Source organism: Empidonax traillii, unplaced genomic scaffold (genome assembly GCF_003031625.1).
Source record: "Empidonax traillii isolate 1590-97213 ecotype Southwest subspecies unplaced genomic scaffold, ASM303162v1 scaffold242:size1152717, whole genome shotgun sequence".
NCBI lineage: Eukaryota > Metazoa > Chordata > Aves > Passeriformes > Tyrannidae > Empidonax > Empidonax traillii.
Window position 1 is genome coordinate 263732 of NW_020955435.1, and position 23230 is coordinate 286961.

The window sequence follows — 23230 nt, forward strand, 5'->3', positions numbered from 1 at the left end:
AGACCCTTCCCCAGCTCCATTTCTCTTCCCTGGACATGCTCCAGCACCCCAACATCCGGCATAGCCTCCCATGAGGCAGTTTGCTCCACAAAATGGGAAAAAACTAACAAACCCAAACCAAACAAAATCCACTGGATCGTTTTGTGCCACTCCAGCAAGCCCAGGTGACAAAGGGCGTGATGAAGGGTCTGGGGAAAGGCACTTCACACGAGCAGGAGCTGCTGCTCTGCTGCCCTGGAGGTGCAGACAATTCCCTCCCACACAGCTCTCCTTGCCCTAGGATGTTGTTTACATATGCCTTTGCCAGTGATACTGCCCGGCCAGGACCTCGAAGCAGACACAATATACATTGTTCTGCTGATCAACATCAAACTCGTCCTGGTCCTTGACTCCATGGTCATCCTGTTAAACATTAACTGAGAAAGCAGCTTGAGAAACGTTGCTTGGCCTCATAAAAATCTTCAATATCATGTGATATTTACATATCCTTGTTACCAGTTTGCATATTAATGCAGTGCAGGCTTTATTGCCTTTACTGCCCCTCCAGCAGAAAGTATATATTAATTTTTGGTTGAGGCTGGCTTTTCCCTGGAAAGGAGGCTGGGATGGAATGCTATCCAACAAACTGGGGCTTAGCTCCTACAAAAAGGAGACAAGCCATCCCTCCCCTGGAAAGAGGAGACACAGGACACTGAGCAAGAACACGTGGAGGGTACTTTCACCCAGTTCCCATCAGGTGTGTGAGCACATCCCCAGGAACCAGCTCCCCAGGAGAGGCATGGGAGCATCCTGGAGGTTGAACTACTGTTCATGGGGTTGAACTACTGTTCACATGAGCTTCCACAGAGGCTTCACTACCGTGTGTGGGGTGGCCAGCTCGCAGCTGCAGCTGAGGGCAGGGAGCTGCTGAGATGTGGAATGGGGTTGTTTGAACACACTGACCGAGGTGCTGGAGGACAGACCAACTTTTGCACCTGTGAAACTTGTCCCCTTTTGCATTTTACTGGTGATTTTTGCCCCTGCTTTCTCTTGTGCCCTGGCATGGCCTACCCCTATTAGCAGACGTGGGAAGGGAGGTGTGAATCCTATCTACTGGGAAGCCTGGGCTGTCTGGAAACTCTGGTTTAGCAATATTTATCTCCCCCAGCCTTCCCCACGCCTGCCAAACTCACAGCTCCACAGTAAAAGCTTTTGTCTTTGGTGTTTACTTTTTTTCTTTCCATTTACCTGAACACCACCAGCCACAGGAAGGAGTTGACCTTGCAGGGGACAAATGAAGGAGCTGGACCTGCACAGGCTGTGGAGAGCAGGTGAATGGTGAGACAGGGAACAGCAGAGTGCAAGGCCGTTGCCCAGAGGACTCGCTGTGGCTGCTTGCCCCCATTCCTGCTGGTTTCACACCTCTTTCCACACAGTAATCTGGTTAAGCCCGTTGCAAAAGCCTTGTGAAACACCTCACTGTCTTGCAAGAGGGTTCTGTGGCTGTGGGTTGCAGGCAGGGCCAGGCAGGGCAGCTTTGCTGGTGATTGTTTTTGGTGGAGGTGTCTGCAGGGCCAAAGGGATCAGGGAGATGTCCTTGTCCTCGTCTCTGTGACAGATCCAGCTGAAGAGATCCTGCTCCATCCCCACACTCCCACCAGCCTGCACCTTCCTGCCTACTGCGTGCCAGTGCCTCCACAGAAACACTGTTCAGGCCCCTGTGGGCAGATCCAGGATTGATGTAGCACCTCAAGGGGAAAGTGCCACCTGGGAGGATAAAGTCCGTGGATGTGGACTCCGTGTGCTGAAATCCCAAGCCCTGCTTGGGACAAAGGTCTTTCTTGCCCATCACCTGTGCTATCAGGAAAGTTTTCTGACCTGCTTCATAAAAATTAGCAGTTTAAAGGTTACAATCCGCATTTCCTGTCAGGGACACAGATGGCTTTGGAAGCAGGCATTGGTCTGCCCTGCCAGGGGCTGTGCCTGGGTGTCTGATCTGAATCAAATGGGAGCTGCTGGATCTGGAGGGGATGGGGCTGGTACTCCTGATGGCAAACCACGGTCTGTGAGCAAGGCAGCAGCAGCAGCTCACATGTGAAGTGGGTTATTGCTGGTCCAGCCTGAATCTCGGCCTCCAGGCATGATGCTGTTGAACAGATCCAATGTCCCTTCCCATCCTGCAGCCTCATCTGGGTGAACCTAAACCCTGCACTCTGCAAACTGGCTCTGCGAGGGAGAAGTGGTGGTTGTCCATCCCTCCTTGCTCAGGATGAGTTCTGGTGAGCCTCCTGCTGACTTAGGAAACTCTCCAAATGCTCCTTGTCTCAGCTGTCCTGCCTGGTGGTGAAAGAGTGTCCGTGGAAGCATTACCCTCTCTGCCTTCTCCTCTTCACAGGGCTGGGAGCAGTGCAGAAAGCTGTCTCACTGCTCACTGTGCCCTGACCTCGTGCAGGACAGTCCTGAAGCTGATCTGCTCTTCTGCTTGCAGGTCCCAGGGCTCTGCCTCCTTCCCAGGCTGCTGCCTGGTGCTGGGTGTCTCTGCAGACTCAGGTCTCTGCTCTCCATCACACTCAGTGTCCTTTGATCTCTCACTCCCACTCAGTAAAGTAAGATTTATGCTGCAAGATAAAATAGGAAGGCTGTTTTATGTGAAAATATCGTCAAAAGCCAGGCTGATCACTCATGGAAAGACAACAGATCACCTGGCAAGGTCTGGGGCTCAGGGACCCCTTAGTGAAGGTGCCTGCAGGGGAAACCAGAGCCAAAGCTCTCCTCCTGCTCTACCAGGGTAAGAGGGGCTTGGAATGGATCTCAAATCCATTTCTCCCTGTGCTCCAGTGTGGCTGGTAGAAGTAGATAATTTGCTGCATCTCTGTTTTCCTAGCTGCAAGAAAAAGTTGGACACAGGACACCCTGAGAGTTTGAGTTTCAACTCACCTCCATTTGTAAATGAGGTGAAGAAACTTGAGGCTGAGGGCTGTTGAAAGGACAGCACTGTCCACACAGGATAAAGCCTGCAGCAAAGCCAGGACTGAGTCCAAAAGGCACCTGTGCTCCCTCTCCAGCTGGTGTATCCCCAAGGACTGTCACTGTGGGGTTCAGGCAGACAAACTCCCGTTGTTCTGAAGGGATTGGTTCACTCTGCTTTATGGGGGGGCCTCACAGATGGGATGACCTGTTCTTGCTGAGATCCAGGCTGTCATGGCAGGACCATGCACATCCAGCCCTCCAAAGGCCCAGGATTTTCATCATCCCTCAGGATCATTGCTCTGATGATGGCCCCTGCACAGCTGAGAGGCTGCAGGTGTCCCTGTGGATGCAACACCCCCGAGCCCAGGTGGGGCTGGGGAGGGGAGCTGGTGCAGGATGAGGCTGAGCACAGCCTGTGGGTGTTGCCAGGGTCCTACAGGATGGCTGGGGAGGGGGAGAGATGAGGTTGCACAGGGGAAATTATATCTTATTGGTTACGGTTTTCTGCGGTCAGTAGGTAAACCACCATCCTTACAGGAACTTCCTTACAGGAAAGAGGGAGCAAGACTGTTTACAAGAGCATGTAGTGACAAGAGGGGGGGATGGGTTCAAAATGAGAGTAGGTTTAGATTAGATATTAGGAAAAAATTCTCCCCTGTGAGGGTGGGGAGGCCCTGGCACAGGTTGCCCAGAGAAGCTGTGGCTGCCCCATCCCTGGAAGTGTCCAAGGCCAGTTGGATGGGGCTTGGAACAGCCTGGGATAGTGGGAGGTGTCCCTGCCTATGGGACCCACAGGGGGTGGAATGAGATGATCTTCAAAGTTTCTTCCAACCCAAAAGATTATGTGATTCTATGACCCTTCAGAGTATTCAGCTGCAGGTACCCTGTGGTATCAGGAGCCCTTGGCTCCTGTAAAGCAGATGGAAGAGCATTAGAGAGAAGGTCATAATATTGATGCTCTCACAGCAGTGCCTTTTGCTTCCCACAAAGCATTTTATCCCCAAAATGTTGATTGCTTTGCAAGATTCTAAATAACTAAGCCTAAAATTCATCACTATTCACACAGTGGTGTGACCCAGTGGGCAGGAGAGGAAAGGAACAACTATCCTAAGCCCTCCAGCTCAGCATGCTCCGAGTAAATCCTGAGCTGGGGTTTCCCTGGGACATCCCCAGTTCTGCAGGGAGGATACTCCACTGTTACCAGAGTGTGAGGCTGTTCAGCAGCAGTTTTCTCTGGGCCTTGATTTTGTTCAGTGTTTTGCTGGAATGGTCATGAGTTTTGTCCCCGGTTCTGGAAGAACCAGGCATGGCACATTCCTGGAGAACAGACCTCTGCCCTCTAAACATGGCATGTGTGAGTTGCCTCACGCCCCATGACTGATGTTGGAAGCTCCCTGTGCCACTGACCAATGGATTTGGGCTCAAGCAGTCCCAAACTTCACAGGAGACCCACAGGATTGGAACGATCTACAGCCCATCTGTCAGCACTGCCCCACAAGACCTGCTGAAACTGGACCCTCATGGAATTGTACCCAAGAGCTGGCAGGCCCCTTCCCTTGCACTTGCAAATCCCATCTGCATCCTATATATCCCATGGGACAGCACATATCACTCCCCATTAACCAAGGGCTGTGCCAGCCCCTTCTCAGCCAGCCCCCCTATTCCTCCCTTCTCCCTGTTCCTGTGGGCTGACCTCGCTTCCAGGTCCCTCAGCAGCAATTTAGCAGCTCGAGGGCACAGGAGAAGTTCCCATCTGTCTTTTTGTGTGTTCAGGATTGCTTCCAGCACTGGCTTTCCAGTTCCCCAGCAGTGGGACCCAGGTCATTTCAGCCTCCTCTGTGCTGGAGGGACGTGGCACAGCAGCTTCTGTGCCTGAATTCCCTTTTCTGGTGGGAACAGCGTCACTGCTGTGTTGCCACACAGCTCTGTCAGGGAAAACCTCCTGCTGCTTAAGACATGGGCACAGAGAGGTGATGGAGGGAGGGAGGTGAAGGCTGAAATCACTCTGGGATGTACTGTGAGTAGCAGCTGAGCTTGGAGAAACTCTCTGTTGTAGGAAAGGCTCCATCTGAACGACCTTCACTGCCAGCTGAGCCTGTGTAGGTGTGGAGGAGCTGGCCTGGGATCTGGGAGCCTGTTCCAGAGGGATCAGCTGCTTGCTGAGAAAACACTCCACTGAGCCCAGTTGCATGGCCAGGGTGCCTGGCCTCCCTTCTCCAAATAGCACACTGGGGATGGACCTACAGTGGGAGTTCCTCTCCCTGGTTGTGGCTACCCCTGGATGGGACCCTGTGGTTCCCAGGCCCCTCAGGGTGCCCAGTCCCGCAGCTGACACAAGACTGGGAGGTTTCCTGCCTGGGAAAGTTGGCTTATGCAGCTCTGTTCCCTCTTCTTCGACCTGTGTTTCCCTCTGCTGGGATGCTTTATCCCTGCCAGGGCTTTCCTGCTGCGTGCAGCTCCTTGTCCCACCTGGATCAATGGGATGACTCTCGAGCCCTGGAACTTGTGCAGGGAGTGAGGGTCCATGAGCTGAAGTCAAACCCAGCAGCCAGGATCTCTGCTGCATGCTGAAGGATTGTCCCCTGCAGCAAAAGGTCCTAGAGTGGTGGTTTGCACTGAAGTCCCCTCCAAGGTGCCTCCTGTAGTTCAGTTAGTGGAGACAGGGGCAAAATTTTCCATTTTGGTGGCAGGCAGGAGGCTTTCCAGGTGTTGGGGTCACGGTCACAGAATTCCACGGACTGGCAAAACCAGGCTGATGTGGCCCCAAGATCCCCAACCCTGGCCTGAGTGCCCCTCACTACCTCACACAGCATGCCAGGCCCTCCAGCTCATCAGAAGACTTTTTAGAGCCCATGGATTGTTCTTCCAGGGGCTTTAATGCAGATTTGTGTCTGCTGGGAGCTCTGGAGTCGCCTTCCAAAGGCATCCTGACAATAAAGCACCTTCCCAAAGAAAGCAAACCCTGGCTCCTCTGTTGTGGGACGTGAGTTTGGGATGTCCTGGAGCCCCTAACACAGCCAGAGCTTGGGTTAAGCCTTTTGGTTGGTTTATGGAGCTCACCCAGCTGGCAATGCCGTGAGAGAGCCTGGGGAGGGCTGCAGGGCTGGGCCGGTTGGTTTTAGTTGCTCTCTGCCCTGATGGGTGGGACAGTGGAAGTGTCTGAGCACGGGTGAGGCTGAGCAACCTCTGCAAGAGGCACTGGAGCCACTGCACAGCTCCACTTGGTGCCCAGCCTTGCAGAACCCTCATGCTGTATCAGGTTCCCCTCACAGACACCTTTGCATCCTCTGCTCCCATCCAGGGGCTCCACACCTGGCTGGGCTCTGGCATTTGAACTTCCCAAGAAGGAATTTGCATCCTGCAGCCCAGGACCCCTCCTGGGGCAGGTGAGGGGACAGGCCTGCTGTGCAGCAATGCACTGGCACCCTCTAATGACACAGCCATGAATATTCACGGAGCCCTGGGTGGCTCCCGCAGCCCTTCCTGCCGCACCGGTGCCGCACTCACTGCTCACAGGTGTTTTGGAGGCTTGGGTGAGCAGGCCCACAAGCTGGGCTCCTGCTTCTCCACCCTGCTCTGCTCCAAATCCTCACCTCAGCTCCCCTTTGGTGCTACAGTTTCCCAGAGGGCTGTGTGAGGAAGCAGGGAGGGTTTGTGTCTGTGAACTGCTCTGCCAGGTGAGCTGCCAGCCAGGGCTCTGCTCCCACCCTCAGCTGGGACTGCCCCTGCACCACTGCAACAGGAGGGCTGGGGAGCCTGTGCCTGGTCCTGTAACCCCCTTTGGCCACACTTCCCAGCCTGGCTCGGGAAGCCCCTTTGCTCCCACTCGTCCTGCTCAGAGGCACCGGCACAGTTTGCCAGCTTGGTTCTCACAGGCTCCAACCTCTCCTTTCCAGCACACTCTGCGACAAAGCCAGGGAATGTGTTGCTGAAATGAGATCATAGAATCATGGAATGGTTTGGGTTGGAAGGAACCTTAAAGCTCATCTCATTCCAACCCCCTGCCATGGCCAGGGACACCTTCCACTAGCCCAGATTGCTCCAAGCCCCATCCAACCTGGCCTTGGACACTGTCAGGGATCCAGGGTCAGCCACAGCTTCTCTGGGCAGCCTGTGCCAGGGCCTCACCACCCCCACGGGGAATAATTTTTTCCTAATACCTCATCTAAACCTCTCCTCTTTTAGTTCAAAACCGCTCCCCCTTGTCCTATCACTGTGTGCCTGTGTAAAAAGTTCCTCTCCCTCTTTTTCATAAGCCCCTTTAAGCACAGGAAGGTGACAATGAGTCCTCTACTGGCTCAACTTTATCCCAGACAGTGCTGAACCTGATGAGAACCTGAGCTGCACAAGGGTCATCTTGGTAACATCACGCCGTGGCAACAGTGTGAGTGGCCAGTGTGGGCTCTGGGGATGCACAGCAACTCCCTGTGTCCCTCACAGCAGCTCAGGGGAGGCTGGGCTCCTCTCCAGCTGCCCATCCCCACCAAGGCCCTGTTCCCTGGCTCTGGAAGCTCAGTGGAATTTGGTTGATTGCAGCAGAGGTTGGCCTTGCTCAGCCAGGTTGGTCCAGCCGTGCTCAGCCAGGTGCCAAGGGGCCGGTGGCAGAGCCTGTCAGCTCTCTGGGCACGGAGTGGACAGACATGGTCAGCTCTTCCCTGGATGTTGTGTTGGTTGAAAAAAGGCTTTGGTGCCCTGGAATTGAGTTTGGACATGTGGAGTAGCAGGGCATGTCCCAGTGCTGTCCTGCCAGTTGGTGGCAAAGTCAGCATCTTTCAACTGGGAGAGAGGGAGAGGAGCTGGGGAATGGTCCTGGAAAAAGCAGGGCTGTGTATCCTTATACAAACAGCCCAACAGGACCTTGAACAGTGAATCAGCAGCATGAGCAGGGACAGGGCTGAGTGCTCCAAGGAATGCCTTTGCCTCCCGTGACAGACACAGGCGTGAAGGGGAGTGAGCTCCAGTCCTTGTCCCAGGGCATCCCTCCAACTGCTCCTGCAGGAACTGCCCACCCTCCCAGGAGATGTCCCCAGAAACCTCCCCCTGCAGAGTGGAGGGTTGTGGGGAGGTTGGGGAAGGCTCTGGGGACCTGTACAAACAGGATGATAGGGGTAGGATGGGGAGGGAACAGGGATGAGTATGGGTATGGATATAGGAATGAGTATGGGGTGGGGATAGGGATAGGGATGGGGATATGAATGGGGTGGGATGGGGATAGAGGTGGGGTTTAGATGGGATGAGGAAGGGGATGAGCTAAAGACAGGGAATGGGATAAAGACAGGGAGTAAAGGGGAAGGGACTGGGATAGAAGTGGGGAGGGGAAGGAATAGGGCAGAGGTAGAGCCTGTATAGCTTGATATGGCTGAGGAATGGGCTGAGATGGAGCTGGAGAGAGGAGGAGGATGGGAAAGGGGAGAGTAGGAGTCAGCTCTTGTTCAGAGAGCACATATTCAGGCAGCAGCTCAGCCACACTGGGCACAGCAGCCTTGGAGAGCACTGAATGCCTTTCTCTTCTGCTGCTGTCCCGAGGGGCTGTGCTGCTCCACCAGCCAACTGCACCAGCAGGTTTTTATTTTACATTTATTTTCCTAATGGCTTGGGTGGCCTGAAAACTTGAGCAGTGAATTGTAACTGCTCAAGATTGGGTAAAGACCCACACAATGGCTGTGCACTGCAGTGTGGCACCAAGGATGAGTCACTGAAATTGCAATTAGGAAAGAAAATAACAGTGGATTTACCAGCCCCTTTCCAGGAGCATCGCTTTTCTCTGGAATTGCAACAGCTCCTTGGGCTGGTTTGTGAGACAGAGCTCCACGTCAGAAAACACATGGGGATGGAAGAAGTGGTAGCTGATGTGAAAACAGCTTCACAAGGAAAGGAGGAAGGTCAAGCAGCACTGATTTTTACAGTGACAGTGTGGGTGCTTTGGGAGGGACATGTGGGGCGAGCAGAGGAAAATGCAGGAAAATCTGGGAATGTGGGACAGTGGAGCTGGGCCCTGACAGGGAATCCAAGTGATGCAGGCAGCCTGGGCAGAAAGGGCACACAGGGAAGGAGGCCCTGGCAGTGACAGGGGTCCCATGAGTGTGCCCTCCTCAGCTATCCCACCCTCAGCACCTTGCTGGAGGCAACCTCAACCGAGCACAGCAACCAAGGAAGATGCATCACCCTTGGATTGCTGGAGTCCTGGAAAGCAAAAGTCAATCTTTTGGTTGTCCTCCATTAGCTTTATTTTGTCTTTCCAGAAGGGCACATACTGTTTTTCAGGAGTGTAAAGCTCTGAGCAAAGGAGCTCCGTGGGGAATGGGCACATATATAATCTTTATGGCCTCACAATAACATCAGCAATCAGCGAGTCTGGTGGGAGGCTGATTGCAGCTCTCCAGTCCACACGGTGCCAACAGAGATTTCTGACTTCTGCCCCCTCTTTCTCAAGCTGCTCCAGCACCAGGAGGAAAGGCCAACAGCTCCCAGGGGGCTCGGCGGGACTCGGACACGGGGGCTCCGTGTGCATCCGTCGGGCTTGGCTTCGCTCCCAGGTCAGCAACTGCACAAGAAACTCTGCAAAACCAGAGCCCTGGGGATTCAAATCCTCATCTCCACCCCAGTGCAGAGACACAGCTGTGCCACCCATCCCGAGACCAGGGCAGAGGAAAGCTGCTCCTCACCCTCCCCAGCCGGCAGCAGGTGTCAGCCAGCTCTCGCCTGGGGGCTCTGAGCAACCCTCTTCTGCTTAGATTTATGTGTTTTTAATTATTTTAATTAAACACAGAGATGTTCCAAGGTGGAGACCACACAGATGCTGCTGCTGTTGGGAAGCAGAACCCTGATTGTTGTGACCACTCTCCTGCACTGTCACTGTCCCCACAGCGGCAGGACACAACACTAGGAGGGAGCCAACAGCACAAGTGCCATTTTCCTGTGCCCTAACCCTCCTGGGCAGCCATCAGGCTTCACTACTACCAGTCCAAGCTGTTATTAGTCCTTTCTGTCCCAGGACTCCCAGGTGTGCCAGACCTGAGCCCTTGTTGCAGCCTAGTTTGCATTTCCATCATTAAGACCACATGAAGAAGCAGATGCTGGTTGGTCCCCTCTGCCACCAGAGACACTGTGCTGGTGGTGGCATCACAGCAGCTTTAATCCCAGTGGGGAAAGTCCCTCAGTACTAGTTAATACACAGCATGGCTATTCCCAAACAGCTTAACTCATCCCTTGGGAAGGTCACACCACCAGAGGGGCCAGTGACCGGAGCGCTCTGGCTCCTGGGGGATGGTGACAGTCTCCTGTCCCTTAATGCCACCTGCTGCCTGGTGGGGCTGTCCCCAGTCACTGTGGGGTGACAGTCATGTCCCACATGGACAGCCAGCAGTGATCTGCACCCCTGCAGTGCTGGGGACAGTGGCTCTGGGCAGGGATGGGAACAGCCCCACCAGTTTGAGGACAGAGCCTGGCTCAGGGCCCTGGGAACCCGGGAGCTTCCCCAAGTGTGGCTGCTGGAGCCTTGGGAATGTCCTCTGAAGGAGGCTGCTGAGCTTTGGCGCTTGCCAGGAACTGCAGGGTTGAAGAGCACCTTTACAAGGGGATTGCACCCTGTCAAACAGGGTTTGTGTCCCTGTCCCCAGTGAAGGGCCTGTCCCAGAGCAGCAGAACTGCTGGGAAAGCTGTGAAATGGGCTCTCTGTGCAGCACTGCACCCCAGTGTGCAAAGGCTGGCTAATCAGACTAATCCCAGTCTGCCTCGTGACATCCTGAGATCCCAAGGATGTGTTCCACGAGGGCTCTTCACAGCTTTGACTGCAGGGAAACCCCGACCTGCTGCTTTTAGGGGCACCCCCTGTTTGTGAGCAGCTCAGTGGTGTCCACTTTGGGCCATCCCCTTCTGCAGAGCCAGAGCCAAGCTGTAGCAGATGTGGACACAGTGGGGGGGGGAAGCAGAGTGGAGATGCTCGTTCTCTTCTGCTTCATTGACACAAGGGAAGACTCGGTCGTGGTCAGGAAGGGGTGAGATGTCCAGAAACAGCTGCTGTTCGGCTCCAGGAGGAGAAAACACGGAGGGTCCACAGCTGGTTAGATGGGTTTGGGCTAAAAACACCCTGTCTGGCTGCTGAGTACTGATGGAGACTGGAGCCTCAGGTGCCTCATCCTGAAGTTCGGGACAGGGTGAGGCAGGGACTGTAGACTTCAGGATCCTGAAGGGATGGAAGGGGATGAAAAGCAAGAGCTCAACTCTGGACTTTGGGAGGGCAGACTTTGGCCTCTTCACTGGTCTGCTTGGAAGAGTCCCATGGGATAAAGCCTGGAGAGAAGACAGGCACAGGAGAGCTGGTGGATGTTCAAGGATCATCTCCTCCAATCTCAAGAGTGCTCTGTCCTGACAAGCAGGAAATCAGGCACAAATGCCAGGAGGTCTGTGTGGGTGAACAAGGAAACTCAAACACAGAAAGGAAACACACAGAAAATGAAAACAAGGATGGGTAGACCTGGAGGAACACAGGGACACTGTCCAAGCATGGAAATGAGGTTAGGCAAGGTAAAGACAACTGGAATCGACTCTGCTATGGGATGTGAAAAGTATCAGAAAGGGCATCTGCAGGTATGTAGGTGACAGAATGAAGGCCAGGGAAAATACAGACCCGTGGCTGAAGGGTGGTTAAATATGCCTGCTTATACAGGACATGGTTGCAGGGGCTGAATTACTGAATGCATTCATCATCTTCTTTCCTGGCATGACTGAACTTTGGGAGTGCCAGGTCCTAGAGTCCAAGGGGAAAACCTGGGAAAATCTGGAGCAAGGCAGACATACCCTTGGTGGACAAGGATCAGTCAGGTCAGGGAATAAACTGGACATATATAAGTCCATGAGCCCTAATGGGATGCACCCTTGGGTGCTGAGAGAGCTGGAAAGTGCCACTGCAAGGCCACTCTTGATAGTCTGTGATCCATTAAGGCAACTGGGAGAAGTACCCAACGTCTGAAGAAAAGAAGTGTCACTCCTAACTTTAAGAAGGGCAAGAAGAAAGATCCAGGAAACTACAGGCTGGTCAGCCTCACTTCCATCCCTGGAATGGGAGCAGCTGATCCTGGAAACCATGTCCATGCACGTGAAGAATCAGAAAATCATCAGGAAGAGTCAGTCAGTGTGAGTTCCCCGTGTGGAAGGCCACACCTGGAGTGGTGTGCCCAGTGCTGGGCTTCCCAGCACAAAGAGAGATGTGGGCATACTGGAGAGAGGTCAGTGAAGAGCCACAGAGAGGGTGAAGGCACTGGAGCACCTCTCATGAGGAGAGATTGAGACCTGGGACTGCCCAGCCTGGAGAAGGGAAGGTACCTGAAGGATTGGACAAAGGAAGTAGACAGAGGAAGGATCCAGGCTCTTCCCAGTGGTGCCCAGTGACATGACAAGAGATGATGGGCACAAATGGTAGCATGGGAGGGTCCCTCTGAACACAAGGATAAACTTTTTCCCTCTGAAGGAGACTGAGAGCTGGCACAGGTTGCCCGTGGAATCTGTGGAATCTCCATTCTCAGAGGTTTTCAAGGTCGCCTGGACAAAACCATGAGCAGCGGGCCCTGGTTGAGTGGGGTCAGCCCGGTGACCCACAGAGGTCCCTGTTAACCCAACCAGCAGGTGTGTCATTCCATGACTTGGCACAGAAATTCCAGGGTGAGCTCTGGGGCAGGCAGGACAAGGTGGGCTGGAGCAGGAGCTGCCAGGTGTGGACAAGAGAACCTACAGAGGTCCCCAACTGTCCCTGGCGGTGGGACAGTCACAGAGCTGCTCAGTTGGATGGATTTGGTGCTGGACCAGGACACACACGTGCATTTCTTCTGTCCCACTATGAGCATTCACCGTATGGGCACAGGTGTGTCCTGTCTCCTGACACTTGGACAAGAACACCGGGACTGAGCCCACCCAGTGAAGAGCAAGGTAAGCACAGGACAGTTTGCAGGATAAGCTGATTTACTGTATGGGCCAGGAGAAATGATAAGCACTTAAATATCTGCTTTAGCCTATATTTAAACAGCTACACAGCTCCTTTGAATTTTCAGAACTGCTGTGAGCTGAGCTGCTCCTGTGGGACACAGACTGTTGGTGGAGCTGCCTGAAAGAAAAATTAAAGAGGTCATCTTTGGGCACTTTATTTCACAGTCCTGGGCTGGTGCTTCACACACACACATCTCATGTGAGCACCTCATCTGAGTGCCAGGAGCAGTGCACACAGAAATGAAGCATTGTCAGCCTTGCCCCTAATTTATGAGGCTTTCAGGCAGCCAAGTCCTCCCTGCAGAATGAAAAGCTCCTGGCAAAGCAGAGCCAGAGGGGAAGGGTCACTCCTCCTTTTGCTGTCAAACCAACCCACAGTTAAGTGTGACCCACAGGTGACAGCTCTGCCCCTTTCTGAGTGGCCCCTGGGATGGGGGGAGAATGTTTCCTGTAGGGATTGGTGTGAGAGAGCAGGGATGCACACAAGGGCTTGGATCATGCAGTTCAAATGTGGGCATCCCACACATGGTGGTGAATGCAGAGGCTGGTGGGTTGCTGTATGTGGCTCCCTGGGGCAGCAGGGACCCCCTGGGATGCTGCATCCCACCAGCACACCTCCAGCATCTGTCCAGGGTCCGTGAGATCCCAGACCAGGGGCATATTCCCCTTTAGGCTCACTTCTACTTTGCAGTTTCTGTGTCTGTTCCTCTTACAGAGGAGAGCAGAAAGACCCGGTGTAGACATGTCCCTTGACAGGGAAGCTGGGTGGTTAAATATGCCTAAATATTTAATCTCGTGGTTAAATACGCCTATTTCATGCTTTAGGAAGTGGTCAGGCTGGATTTTGATCCAGCTGTGGCCATGGCACATGTTTTCTGTCGTATCCCACTCGTCCCCACCAGCGGTCGAAGCTGCTGTGCAGGAGTCTCTGATTTTTTTTTTTTTTCCCCCCCCTAAAGAAAACATAACTGCACTGTAAGGTATTTTATGGCAATTACATAGAGCAGTGAGTTGCAGAAGGAGTTTCAAGAGAAGCAGTGTTACAAAACCTGCTTTCCTGTGGTGTCTCTGAGGGCTCGTACCGTGGCTGAACTGTCACTGCAGCCTTTCCACGCTGGGGGAGCAGCTTGAGGGGGTCGTTCTGCTGCCTGGCCCCCCTTTTCATGCAGCACAGGGGGAACTGCACCTCCCTGATGCCTCACACATCCCGATTTTTACTAAAATTGGCTGAAATCCAAACGCTGGCGGGGAAGGGCGGGGGCTGTGAGGGATCCCACTCGGAGCATCCCCAGCCGAGGCGGCTCTGCTGCTGGATGGGGCCGGGCAGGACGGATGAGCTGACACGTGGGCAGCAAACTAGGCCAAGTGCTCAGCTCCAGGGCTGTCCTGGCCCGCAGCACGGATGGAATCAGGGACGCGCTGAGGATTCTGCTGCCGAACCTGGCAGTGAAGCGGGATGGGAAGCTCCTGGGAGCGCAGGGAGGAGCAGTGGGGATGGCGGAGCGGGGACTGTCCCGCTGCCGGCACAGATGCCCCGGTGAAGATCCCAGGCGGATGTCGGGCAGAAGGGAGAGGGGGGGGAAACCCCAACAACAGCACAGGGAATTACCACCAGAGGGCACTTAAATATTGCTCTTGCTGAACAAATGGTTCCCAGCGAGGCCAGCTCTGGATTGCCTGACAATGCACATCCAAGCCTGAGTCATTGCTGGCACCGAGAGCAAAGGAAAGCACTCAAAAGGCGTTTGAGAAGTCATGCATGAAGGGGAGTTTACGAGCAGGACACAGAGGATTGAACTTTCCAGACTTCTGAGGGTCTCCACCCTGCCTAGTCCAGCGAGATGAGCAGAGCATCACCAGACCCTGGCCTGGCCTGTGTGGTGCCCACAGGGGAAAGGACAGTGCTCCCACTCCCTTCTGATCACTGTGGGTATGTCCTGTCTGCTCCTCATCGTGAATGCTGAGACAGGAGTTACAGCCCTGGCAGGGATCCTGGCTCAGCACCTCCTATGGTGCTCCCCCCGTGCAGCCCTGCCCTGCTTTAGAATCCAGAGCTGGACAGGGATAGGAATATTGTATCTCCTGGGAGGAACTGCAGGGAATGGGTAAGGAAGGAACTGTGCAGGGTCTGGGTGCCAAATGAAGCCTGCAGATGGAGGCTGCCATGGACTGCGGGTGTGAGGGCAGCCACGGACTGCGGATGGAGAATCAGGTTACAAGGATGGAAGGGAAAAACTTCCATCCTGGTGTTGAGAGCAAGCTCTAGGTAGGTTGTTGGAGGGGATGGTTTGTCCAGACTCACAGTGCAGCTGCAGGTCTTGGTGCCACCCTTGGAGACCTGCTCTGAGCACAGAGAGCTTCATGAGCATCCCTGGGGCCTAAGCAGGGAAAGCTGGGAGTGCTGCAGGTGTAGGGGATGGAGAACTGAAGGAGGGTGGTCTCTAGAGAGGAAAAGCTGACTGCAGACAACAGAAAGCCCGTGCTTTGTTGGCAATGCTATTGACTCCTGTAAATATCTAAAGAAAATGGGTTTAACCCCACTGGGAGAAGAGGGACACCAAGGCCTCACAGGAGCAGACATGTGCCCTGAGAATCTCACCAGGGTTGGCCCAGAGTGCTGGGAGGACAGGATCAAGGCTTGCTTTGCGATGTGACATCTTCCAGCATGTCCTGGGATCATCTCCACAGTGATTCTCCTGCCTTTGGGGCAGCCAGTGGCCCATCCCGGGCTTTGCAGCAGGATTTCCCAAGATGTGTGACATGAACCTTGGGAACTGCTTCCAGGGGACATGGGAGAGCAGCTTGTGAGGAGCCACGTGCCTGCTGCAGCACCTGGGAACTTCTGTCTGCGTGGGATATGGGAAGAGGGAGGCAATGGGGTCCCCATCCATGGGGTTCTCCCACCACGACCTGCCAAGCACATTCCCTCCTCACTCCAGCCAGAGCTATCTGCTGTGCCAGGACTGGGCTCCTTCATGCTCTTAGGTTTGGCTGATTACTTGCAATTACCACTAATTAGTGTCTCTTTTGACAGTGCCTTGTCTCTGCCTCCTCGTGCCTTGCCCCTGCTGAGTGCTGGGCCCATCTCATCCTGAGGCACCTCCACTGGTCTTGGCAGCAAAGCCAGAGGGTGATTTTGGGAGTGCAACCTGTTCTCTGAGCAGACCTGCCTGTAGGGGTTTCAGTCTGAGGGGTTATATGGTCTCTTTGACCCCTGCTGGCAGGGTGGGACTATGGGAGCCCTGCTGGTCATTTCCCAGCCCCTGGAGCCATCCCGAGACTTTGCCAGGGGGCTGAAGCCACAGGGGCGGTTTGGTGGGCACAGGGTGGCTGTCACTGCCTGCCCCTGCTCCTGGCTCTGTGGGAGACCCCCATGCAGGTCCTCAGGACATTAAACATGCTGGGAATTGATGCAAATAATATTCCATACAATCGTAGAATCACAGAATATCCTGAGTTGGAAGGGACCCACAAGGGACTCATCGAGTCCAACTCCTGGTCCTCAACAGGACAAACCCAAAGTCCCACCCTGTCCCTGAGAGCGTTGTCCAAACACTCTCTGAGCTCTGGCAGCCTTGGGTGTGACCACTGGACTCCCTGGGGAGCCTGTTCAGTGCCCAACCACCCTCTGGGGGAAGAACCTTTCCCTAATATCCAACCTAAACCTCCCCTGACACAACTTCATCCATTCCCTTGGGCCCTGTCACTGGTCCCCAGAGAGCAGAGATCAAATACATAGAGCATAGGCTCTGCTCAAATTTTTGGAGAAGGGGAATATAAGAAGCCCTTGAGTGATGCCCCAGATGGAACTGAACAGGGAAATCAGATTCACAGAGGATTGTGAATCCTACATTTTCCCAAAAGCCCCTGTATCAGACTGCCAGGAGCAAGAGGGACTGAACCCAGGATTTTCGTGAATGCCAGTGCAACCACTAAAGAATTGTCTGCTAAACCCACAGTATTTTATAGCTGATTAATCTAAAAGGCTGCACAGGAAAGTATTATCACCTCCATATCCCCAGGCTTGAAGCCTGATTACATCAAACATAAATCTTGTGAATGGATTTGTACTTTTCACTGGGATTTATTTAAATAAATGAGACCTTTATTTCATCTCACAACCATTCAGTGTGCCAGGGTGAGGTGGGAGATCTGGGCAGAAATAAAGTGCATCACATTTGGGCCGGGGCCATTTTGGTGGGGGAGTGAGGGCTGAAGCTCTCGCACCTCGTGTGGTCTTCAAGCCCCGGTGAGAAACCTCCGTGCCAGCCAAAATCTCTTGGGAAGCAAAAGGGAGGCCCCATTCCTGTCAGGAGGTGTTGGAGAAACAGGTGCAGTGAGGAAGTTTCATTTGGATGTTCTTTGGACACAACTTCGGTGGATCTTTGGTTTTGTACGTCTGGTTGGAAAGAAGAGCTCAGGACTGTCCAGGAACTGCTGAAATCCCCAAATCCTTTGTGCTTGGCTGGATGAGAGCCCTGAAAGCCTCTGATATGTATTTTTTTCAATACTCACAACAGTGGGGTTTGGTGCTTGGCAAATAGCTGTTTGACAGCAGAGCTCACAGGGTTTGGCTTCGCTCAGTCGTTTAGAGATGCTGAAATTGGAGAGAAAGATTTAATAGGCAGAAAAAAAGGAAAGGATTTAGAAAAAAAAAAAAAAGCTGAAAGGAGGCAGAGTCAGAAAAGACACAGGCACCTCAGGAGAGCCAAGTCCAGCTGCCAAAGGTCAGGAGGTGAGGGCAGGGAAGGATGCAAGTTGTCAGAGAGCAGGAGGTGCTGGTCACATCTTCTCGTCTCCGAAGTTTGGGAGCACCAAAGCCCCGAGACGCCTCCATCTCCTCTTACCAGGCTGAGCACCTTGCAGGTCTCCTTTCCTTTCCTCTCCACATCTGCCTGGGGTACCTCATGGCTGAGGTCAGGAATGCTGGCCTTGCACGTGGCTTGCTCAGGGCTAACTACTAAAGGGAGTGGAAAACCAGCTTTTTGCCTCATTTTGAAGCTGTTTAAGCCAAACGATCCTGTGGGGGAGCATTAGGTGAGAATCACCACACTGTTTTGGGCAGGAAATCAGGTTTTCTAGAGTAGAGGGAGAAGCATTTTGTAGCCAAGCTTCTTGGTCAGATGCTGGGAAAATGGGCTGCACTCTGGGAAAATGGGCTTCCTGCAGCCTGGGGGAGGGACAGCCCCTGAGCCCTGGGACAGCCCTGGAGACCTCTCAGGTGAAGGAAAGATGCCGAGCAAAGGTTTGGCTGAGCTGTGGCTGGTGAAATATAGGTGTGTGGAGGGATAGGGCAGAGGCAGAGCCTGCTGCTGCTCCAGGTTGACACCATTGGGTGCCCCCTCCCAGCACTGGCTGCCCGTGGAGAGTCTGTGAATAATTACTGTTAATATTCTACTTGAGCTCAAAGCCCACGTGCTGGCCATGCACAGGAAGCAGTGAGTTATTCCCTTCAAAACAGGAATGTCATTAAAACCCCCTGCAGTTAACTCTGCTTTTCCCAAAGGAGCAGGTCTGCCGAGGGCTCACGTGTGAAGGATCCGAGCGGTGTCTGCCCTGACGCTGCTCCACAGATGGTTTGCATTTTTCTGAATCACTGGTTCCCATTTTGTGTCAGGGATCTGTCTGGGCAGAAAGACCTCAGGGGGAACAACTGAAAGGCAAAAAAAAAAAAAAAAAACAAACCAAAACAAAACCACAAAAAGCCAGTTCTGCTTTGAGTAAAGTGGGAGTCCTGAACCAGCTCTGCACCACTGCACTGCCTTCCTCACCCTCCTCTTCCTCAGGCACCACTCTCTGAAGGGGCTGAGAGGTGCATCGAGCTCCACTCAGGAATGGTAATCCAGGTCCTCTCACTCAGCTCCAGCAATCCCAGATCCTGAGCAGTGCCTGTCTGTCTGTCTGCCCACCCATCACCTTTTCCAACCACCTGCAAGAGGGAGTTTGGGATTCAATTCACCCCCTCTGCTCCCCCTGAGCTGTAGCACAGCCTGACATTTGCTGCTGGGTGCAGGGTTGATCATTTGGCAAGGACCTGACTCGCATGTGTTCCTGGCATGACTGGGCTGAGGCTTAGAGGTGACCTGGGATGCTGGCCAGGGACACTTGGAACACCAGGGAGTCCATGAGAAGCCTCACTGGGCACATTTGTGATATGAAGCGAAGAAAAGAACTAGAAATTTATCCTTCACCTGGCTTCCTGAGCCATCCCTGGGAGACACGTTTCTCTCTCAGTAGGTGCTGAACAACTGGGAGACACAGAGGTCACTGGTTCCCCGGTCCAAGGTCCATCTCCTCCTTAGAGGGGCTTAGGTAGCATGTGGGATCTCCCAAGAGGCTCGTCAGGCATCCCACATCCAAAAACAGGGCAGAAGGTCATGTTGGAGGGAGCGAGTCTGTGGGAAGGCCAGCAGAGCTCAGGAGCCCCTGCCCAGCCCGTTCCCAGTCCATGAGTGGGAACTGAGAAAGTCTTTCCTGCCTGTTCCTCGTGGCATCTCCTGCTGGGGCCAAGGGTGGTGCCAGCTTTGTGCCAGCACGTTGACAGTGAGGTTTGGTGGCCTTAAGGCTGACACAAATGCCCTGGGATGGGCAGTGGTGGTGGCCAGATGTTCCCACATCTAATGGCCCTGTGCCCACAGCTGGTTTTGGGGGGGTGGAGTGGGTAGTCTCTCCCACTTCCCAAAAAGCCGTGGCTGGGCTGCTTTTCCAGCCAGGGGCTGCACAGGCTATGCCAGGGATCCTTGTGTCTTAGCACTTGGATAGGGACACATGGCCCTGGGAGGCTGGGACAACAGCAGGACTCAGGATCCTTCACCCACTGAGAGAATTCCCAGTGCTGCTCCTTCCCAAGTGCTTTGCTACTGCCCAAATCTTGGTGACCCAGAAGCTCCTTTGGGTTCATGAACGTTTGGCCCTGGGTAAAGCCAGAGATTTTTAAAATCTAAAGGTCATTTCTAGGTCACTGAATAATTACTTGCTATTGCTGTACCCACTGTCACTAATTCCATCACAGAAAAGCAGCAGCTTGCTGAGAAATCCTCGAGCTGCAGGCTGAACACCAACTAAGGGAAATTCACCGCGGAAAATGCAAGATTAGGGGCACTTAGTGCCCCTAACTGGGAGGAGAAGCAGAGCCAAAGCTGGGCACAGGAATTCTCTACGTCCCTGCTGCTCCCTGCGCTTGGACTCAGCTCATCCTGCACACGACGTCACCTTCAGTGTGCTCAGACACAGGGTTTGGCTGAACAGGCCCCCTTTGTGCTGCGTCTCCACCACAGGTCTGGGCTGTGGGGTTTTGGGTGCACAGGAGGAGATGTGATGGGGCCAGTCCTGGGCTGGGAGGTCCCTGGATGCTCCTGGATGCCGGATCTAACACCGTGCAGCCCCAGGGTCAGTCACTCCTGCCAGGCACTGCCAGGACTCAGCCCCAACACAGCAAACCCAAAAGAGCAGTGGGGGCTTGTTGGGGATGGCACCAGGGGCTCATCTGTCCCCAGCACCCCCTGCTTCACCCCCCATTAAACCCTCAAGCTCCCTTCCTGCTGGTCAAGGCAATGTGTTGATCACAGAGCCTTTGGGGACATCTGCTGTGAGAGAGGGCAAACCCTCACAGGGTGTGGGGAACCACCAACCACTGGGAAAGCTGCTGCTATTAACAGAATTGTGGAATGCTTTGGGTTGGATGGGACCTTAAAGATCACCCAGTTCTGCCCCCCTGCCATGGGCAGGGACACCTTCCACTGGACCAGGTTGCTCCAAGCCCCTTCCAAGCAGGCCTTGAACACTGCCAGGGATGGGGCAGCCACAGCTTCTCTGTTGCTACCAGAGGGGATTTTTGCAAAGGAGTGACATGATCTTCCAGCTGCACGGGATCATCTCGGGATGGATCCCCTGATGGGCAGGGTGGTGGGGGCAACTCTGACCTCCCTCATTCAGAAGAGCTTCGAGGACCCCCTAAGAGCAGGCACTGTTCACTCGTGGAGTGTTCCCAAGCTCATGGGAGCCCAGCAGCCACATCAGGCCACCGCCTGCCCTCCTGACTGTTGGGAGGCCATTCCACCCCTCTGCTGTGGAATGGCAGCGTGCAGAGCGTGGCCAGGTGCTTTTCCATGACCATTCCTGGCAGGGACGCTGCGGGTTCGCTCCCATGGCCAAGGTGAACAGGGGGAATCCTTGTGGGATGTGAGCTCTGGTGGAGGACAGAGCCATCATCGCTGCCTGTCTCACCCAGCAGGGCAGGGAGAGGCACTTTGGGCATCTCCTGCTTCTGATTTTAGTACAGCTCAGTCCTTCTGGTCAATCCTCTGGCTGTGACAGATGCAGGCTGGCCCAGGGAGACACTTCTGGGAGGGAGAGCAACAGGAGGTGCAGGAAAGCCTCTTGTAGGGACAGCAGGGCCAGGCTGGGCTTTGCTGTTCAAACTCAGTCCCTTCCTCTTCCCCTCCGTGTTTGCTGCTCTCCCAGGGCACCCCTGTTGGGGTCAAGCTCTCGTGGGCATCCCCTGGCACTGAGCGCCCAGTGTAAATGCTACCAGGGCTTGGCTGCACTGCCCCACAGATACAGATCCCTCAGCAGACTCTGCCTGACAGGGATCTGCCCCTGAATGCCCCAGCCAGGCTCTGGAGCAGCTGCAGACATCTGTGCCCCAGATTGCCTGGGGGGTGCAGAGCAAGAGTCACACTGCCATCCTCCTTGCCTGGCAGCAGAAATCACCCTCTGACCTTGCCATGGCTTTTGGTTCCCAGGCCAACTTGAATGCTGGGTAAGTTATAAAATAATTTTAAAACCCCCAAAAATATGTAAGATGCAGCAGGAAACCAGCCTTTCCCATCCCTCCTGTGGGTGGGTAAAACAAATTATCAGGCTGGTTTCCCATCTGAACCACTCTTTGATGTTACCATCAAGAATTTCTGCTCCCTTTTAAGCTCCTCTCTTTCCCCACTTCCCATATTTTAGACTTGGAGAAACGAATCTGGGGTGAAATAAATCAAGTATTGCCTTTCCAGCTCTGCTGAGCTGGAAGGGAAGCTCTTAAAAGATGGATCAAGTTCGTGCCTATGCCTCCTCACTGCAATTATGCATTCCTGGAAATCCAGAGCAGTCTCTATTCCCAACACCTGCGTGGCAGGACTGGGCAGTTCCAGTGGGCTTTCGAGTCCCCTCTCCACGTGAGCAGCAGTGGTGGTGACACCAAAAGTACCTGCTGGGTTTCCTAGGTCAGGAATGCCACCTGGGGGCACTTCTTTTTGTCTTAGATAACCTACTTTAGCCGGTTCCCAGAAAAGCCATCAGGTCCTCTGCAATGCCAAGCGAGCCAGCATGGAAGGAATTGCTTTGGTTGGGAGCCATCGTGTGAGGCAAGGCCAGCTCAGGATGCTCCAAATCCGAGTTACTGGAGCATCCCTTACAAGCAAACATGGGTAATTACTAAAAACACAAGCTTGTGACCAGTGTTTTGGCCCAATGTCTCAGTTTGCTTTTTGTTTTAAGCATCTAAATGAGGAGACACCAGAGGCAGCAGGAACAAAGCTATGGGTCACTCCGTGTGCTATGGAGTGGGTGGGAAATTAAGCTAAAGAGGAAGTATTTTCTTCCAGAATCAGGGCCTTGCATGGCTTGGAAAGGTGCAGAGAAGCTGTTTCCAGCACTAACCATTATCCAGGGCTGAGGGGTATGAACTTGGAGAAGCATCTGGCCCAGATAGGTTTCCTGCTGTTACTCAGACAAATGGAGCCATTTTACCCTTGTGCTCAATTTCCCCCAAACCAGAAAGCAAATTTCTAGGAATGTACTGCTCATAAACATGGGCCAGCTCACACAGGAGAAAGAGATGTGTGTAAATACGCTGTGCAGAGGAGTAAGTGAGAGCTGAATGATTTCCAGTGGAACGGTGTGGTGTGATGGGTGAGCTCCCGGGGTGGAAGGCTCGGGGAGACCTGGGGCTGTGCCACAGGGCCCAGGGATGGACATCCCGGACCTTTCCAAACCATCAAGGGTGGGAGGAGCGGGAAAAGGGAGTGGGAGGTGGAGGACTCGCTGTCCGTGTGCGTGGAGCAGGAGCTGGGCTCGCCCCTCCCCAGCCAGCGGAGCGAGCGCAGGGCCGGACAGGAATCCTGCCCTGAACGTGGAGCGTGAAATCCACGTCCAACAAAAAATTTCTGCTGGTGCATAACGCAAGCCTTGGATGGGTTTGCAGCCAGGGCTCCGGCGCTGGGAGCGCTGAATTAAACATGGGGTGACTCAGCGCGTGTGCGAGCCAGGCCGGGAGCGGGGAATGCGGGGACAGGTGCATTATTGATAG